Source organism: Mobula hypostoma, chromosome 22 (genome assembly GCF_963921235.1).
Source record: "Mobula hypostoma chromosome 22, sMobHyp1.1, whole genome shotgun sequence".
Lineage (NCBI taxonomy): Eukaryota > Metazoa > Chordata > Chondrichthyes > Myliobatiformes > Myliobatidae > Mobula > Mobula hypostoma.
The window spans coordinates 52,599,968-52,606,049 of NC_086118.1; positions in this window are offsets into that span (position 1 = coordinate 52,599,968).

Here is a 6,082-nt window from a genome sequence, read left to right on the forward strand (position 1 = left end):
GTATTCCCAGATTCCCCTGTCCTACCACACTCTCCTGTGCCCTACTGCTCACTGTGTATGACCTATCCTGGTTGGTCCTCCCAATGTGCAACACCTCACACTTGTCTGCATTCATTCCACCTGCCATTTTTCAGCACATTTTTCGAGCTAGCCCAGATCCTACTGCAAGCTTTGATAGTCTACCTCGCGGTCCACTACACCACCAATCTTGGTGTCATCTGCATATTTGCTGATGCAGTTTACCACATTATCATCCAGGTTATTGATATAGATGACAAATAACAATGGACCCAGCACTGATCCCTACAGCCTATCACTAGTCACAGGCCTTCAGTCAAGAGAACCAACCATCTACCACCACTCTGGCTTCTCCTGCAAAGCCAACATCTAATCTAATTTACTACCTCATCTTGAATGTCGAGCGACTGAACCTTCCTGACCTACTTCCCATGTGGGACCTTGTCAAATTCCTTACTAAAGTCCATGCAGACAACATCCATCGCCTTGCCTTCATCAACTTTCTTGGTAACTTCCTCAAAAATAAGACTGTTTGTTTAGACACGACCTACCACGCACAAAGCCATATTGACTATCCCTAATCAGTCCCTGTCTATCCAAATACTTGTATATCCGGTCACTTAGAATATCTTTCAATTACTTTCACACTACTGATGTCAGGACTACTAGCCTATAATTTTCTGGATCATTCCTACAGCCTTTCATAAACAATGGAACAACATTAGCTATCCTCCAATTCTCCAGCATCTCAACCACAGCTAAGGATGTTTTAAGTATCTCTGCTAGGGCCCCTGTAATTTCTGCACTTGCTCCTACAGGGTCTGAGGGAACACCTTGTCAGGTCCCGGGGATTTATCCACCCTAATTTGCCTCAAGACAGCAAACATCTCTTCTTCTGTAATCTGTATGGGGTCCCTGACCTCGCCGCTACTATCTCTCGTCTCTATAGGCTCTGTGTCTGTCTCCCGAGTAAATACACATGCAAAAAAATCTATTCAGGATCTTCCCTCATCTCTTTTGCATAGATTAGCACTCAGATCTTCCCAAGCCCAACTTTCTCCCTTGCTATCCCAAAATCATGAATGGCAGTAATGCTCCACTACCAGACAAGCCTTTTATGCTTGCTTTGAAGGGGAGAATAAAACTACAGCTGTAAGGATCCCTGCTGCACCCAGTCACCCTGTGATCTCTGTCTCAGAGCCAACGTCAGGCTGTCTTTAAGGAGGGTGGATCCTCACAAGGCTGCAGGTCCCAGTGGGATACCTGTGCCAACCAACTTGCGGGAGTATTACAAGTTATTTTAAATCTCTCACTGCTATGGTCTGAAGTACCCACCTGCCTAAAGGGCAACAATTATACCAGTGCCCAAGAAGAGCAGTGTGAGCTGGCTTAACTACTATCATCCAGTAGCATTCACATCTACGGTGATGAGTTTGGTGATCATTGGAATCAACTCCTGCCTCAGCAAGGACCTGGACCACTGCAATTTGGCTATTGCCATAATAGGTCTACAGCAGTCACAATCTCCTCACATCCTTGGATCACCTGGACAACACAAATACCTCTCAGGGTGGTGTTCATTGACTATAGCTCACCATTTAAGACCATCAATCCTGCAGAACTGATCGAAATGCTACAGAACCTGGGCCTTGTACCTCACGCTGCAACTGGATCCTCAACTTCCTAACCGGAAGACCACACTCTATGCGATTGGTATTAATATCTCCACCTTGCTAACAATCAACACTGCCGCACCTCAGATGTGTGCTTAACCCACTGCCCTACTCTCTCTATACCCATGACTATATGGCTAGGCATAGCTCAAATGCAACTTATAAATTTGTTAATGATACAGCCATTGTTGGCAGAATCTCAGATGGTGATAGGAGGGTGTACAGGAGTGAGATATATCAGCTAGTTGAGTGATGTCACAGCAACAACCTTGCACTCTGAGTCACTAAAACCAAAGAGCTGATTGTGGATTTCAGGAAGCGCAAGATGAGGGAACACAAACCAATCCTCACAGAGGGATCAGAAGTGGAGACAGTGAACAATTTCAAGTTCCTGGGTGTCAAAATCTGAGGATTTCTTCCCCTCCGCCATTTGATTTCTAAATGGGCATTGAACCCATGAACATTACTTTTTTAAAATTTCTGTTTTTACACTACTTAGCTTAATATCACTATTTTAATAAACATATTATATACTTACTATAATTCAGTTTTTATATTTATCATGTATTTCATTGTACTGCTGCCACAAAGTTAACAAATTTCACAACATACGCCAGTGATAATAAACCTGTTACTGATTCCTTTTGCTCTTAATATATCTGTGGAAGTCCTTGGGATTCTCCTTCACCTTATCCACTACAGCAATTTCATCCCTTCCAATTTCCTTCTTAGGTGTTTTCTTAATTTCTCATACTCAAGTATCTCATTTGTTCCTACCTGCCTAGACCTGCTATGCACCTCCTTTTTCTTAACCAGGGCCTCAATATCTCTCATAAACCAAGGTTCCTGAAACCTGTTATCCTTGCCTTTTATTTTGACAGGACCATACAAACACTGTACTTTCAAAATTTTGCTTTTGAAGGCCTCCCATTTACCAAGTACACCTTTGCCAGGAAACAACCGGAAAGTGGGGGTGGAGGTGGGATCTCGTTTGGAAATGGCGGAAGTTATGGAGAATTATGTGCTGGACGCAGAGGCTAGTGGAATCATAGGTGAGGACAAGAAGAATCCTATCCTTGATGGAGTGACGGGAAGATGGGGTGAGGGCAGAGATGCATGAAATGGAAAAGATGAGGGCAGCATTGGTGGTGGAGAAAAGATAGCCACTTTCTTTGAAGGCAGAGGACATCTCATTAGCTCTGGAATGAAAAGCCTCATCCTGAGAGCAGATGTGGCAAAGACTGAGAGAAAGGGATGGCATCTTTGCAAGTGACCGGGTGGGAAGAGGTATAGCCCAGGTAGCTGTGAGAATCAGTGGGTTTGTATAACATATCAGTAGATAAACTGTTTCCGGAGATAGAGACAGAGAGATCAACAAAGGGGAGAGAAGTGTTGGAATTGGACCAGGTAAATTTGAGGGCAGGGTGGAAGTTGGAGGCAAAGTTGATGAAGTCGACTAAGCCAGGATTCTGTTTGATACACAACTCAGCATTCAACACAACCATATCCTCAGTTCTAATCTACAAGCTCTAAAACACGGGCCTCTGAACCTCCCTCTGTAACTGGATCCTTGACCTTCTCACCTGGAGATCACTGTCTGTGCAGACCAGAAATAACATCTCCTCCTCACTGACAATCAACACTGGTGCATCTCAGGGATGTGTGCTTAGCCCACTGCTCTACTCCCTCTACACCCATGACTGTGTAGCTAGACACACCTCAAATGCCATCTACAAATTTGATGACATAACTATTGTTGGCAGATTTTCTGATGGTGACAAGGAGATGTATAGGAGCGAGATAGATCAGCTGGCGGTAACTCAATGCATAAAAGCACACAGACATAGTCAAGAGGTTCAGTTGTTGTTCAGAGCAAATATCAGAATGGGGAAGAAATGTCACCCAAGTGGTTTTGACTGTGGAATGATTGTTGGTGCCAGACAAGGTGGTTAGAGTATCTCAGAAACTAATGATCTCCTGAGATTTCATGCATAAGTCTCTAGAGTTAAGAGAGTGATACAAAAAACAAAAAAAAAGACACTCAGTGAGCTGCATTCTATGGGTGAAAATGATTCGTTAATGAGAGAGGTCAGAGGAGAATGGCCAGACTGGTTCAAGCTGACAGTAACTCAAATAGTCAGTCAGTCAGTGGTTGCCATCCCGAATCTGGGGTTGGCGGCTATGCACCTCCATCTTCTTTGATCTTGCAACAGCACCGAGTACAGCCTCTCCCTCCAGTTTGTTCTTGCTGGCCGCCTTGGCACCGCCCGCCGCCGAACTCGAGCCCGAGGCCATGTTGGCCTCCAGCCGCGGCTGCTTCCTCGAGCTCGGTCCTTCCTTAGGCGGAGGCCTTGGGCAGGCCCAGGCACACGGCGCAGCGCCCAAGTTCATCACATCTCTTCTAACTAGGTGCATAGCATACGATTTGTAGATACGTGGTGAGGCTTTAATCTCTTCCACGGAAGATGGCCGTTGGCTCACAAGGAGCTCATCCGTCCTTTGTCAGGTGTTGTTTTTCTTTTAGTCCTGCTGGGTGTCCTCACACCCTCCTCACCAGACTGAGTCCAGTGGGGGAGCCGGCTCAAGTTGCCGACCACTCGACCACGGCTCCTGGCCAAGCGCCGGGCACCTGACCAAAAATCATGGTCGAGCGGCCGGTGACCAAACCGGAACCAGCAAGTAACCACACATTATAACAAGGGTGTGCAGAAGAGCTTCTCTGAATGCACAACACATTGAACCTTGAAGTGCACAGGCTACAGCAGCAGAAGACAACGAACATACACTCAGTGGCCATTTTATTAGGTACAGGAGGTGCACCAGTCCTTTGGCTGAGGGGAGAAATATCACATTTCCAGGATTGTTCATGACCCTATAAGTGGGAATATGAATGATAATGAGGAATGTAAGAAGCTTGAAGGGGATAAAGGGAAGCAAAGAATGGATGGAATGATACCAATTGTAGTAGAATGTGAAAAATGTGACATTATCTCTGCCATATAAAAATAGAAATGCTGTCTCATCACAGAGAAATTATTTTTGAATTCTTTTGCCCCTGCTAGCAGTCATCACTTCTGCTTGAGGTTCTACTTCCTATAATGGAACTGGCTGATGAAAAGAGATATAGGAGGAGGAGGGGGAGACAGGAAACTCATAATCAGACCATGTCAAAAATAAAGTTTCGAGTTCTTTTGCAGAAAATATCTGATCCTCAAATCATATTTGGTGTTATTTAAAAAATTCTGATTGACTCATGTCATATTTTTAAAAGTACTATATTTTGATCAGCATATATTTGTGTGTTTTTGTAAAATCACAATTAACCTTGACACCTGAAATGTTAGAAATAGTATGTCTGCCAACTGATCTGCACAGATTTTAAATGAAATATCGAACTGAGATGACATTGAAAAGCTACTAATCTGAGCCATAGCGAAATACAGCAGATACAGGCCCTTTGGCCAACGAATCCATGCTGATCCCGTTGCCCATCCAGCAACTCCCAGTTCCTGTGTTCTGCCCTTCCAAGCCTAACCCCTGCACGTAGCTATCCGAAATGATACTGTTGTAACCTGCCTCAACCAGGTCTGGCAGCTCATTTCATATACTCACCACCCTCTGTGTGAATATGCTGTCTCTCTGGTCCTTTTTAAATTTTCCCCCTCTCACCCCAAGTCTATACCCCCTAGTTTTGGACTCCCCTACCCTGGAGAAAAGTCTGTTACCATTCCCCTTATCTATGCCTCCCACAATTTTAAACATTCCAAAAGGTCACTTCTCATTCTCCTACATTCCATGGAATGGACCTAACCTGGCCAATCTCCCCCATAACTCAGGCCCTCTATTCCTGGCAATATGCTTATTAATTGTTTCTGCACTTTTCCCAGTTTAACATCTTTCCTATAACAGGGTGACCAAAGATGCACACAGTACTCCAAACGCAGCCTCAACAACAATTTATACAACTACAACATAATGTCCCAGCTTCTATACTAAGTGCCCTGATGAACACCAGCATACTAAGCACGTTTCTCACCACCCTGACTACCTGTGACACTACTTTCAATTAACTATGCACTTGTACTCCTAAATCACTCTCTGTACCATTACACTACCTAATGCCCTCCTATTCATAGCATAAAGCCAATGTTGGATTGACTTACCAAATTGAATCACCTCACACCTATCTTTATTGAAATCCATTTGCCACTCCTTGGCCCACTTCCCTAACTGATCAATATCCTCCTATAACTTAGAATAAACTTCCTCAATATCAACACCACTGCCTAATTTTGTGTCATTCACAAACTTACTGATCAAGCCTTGTGCATCTGCATTTAAATCATTTATATAAATAATGAATAACAAAGGTACCAATACTGAGCCCTGAG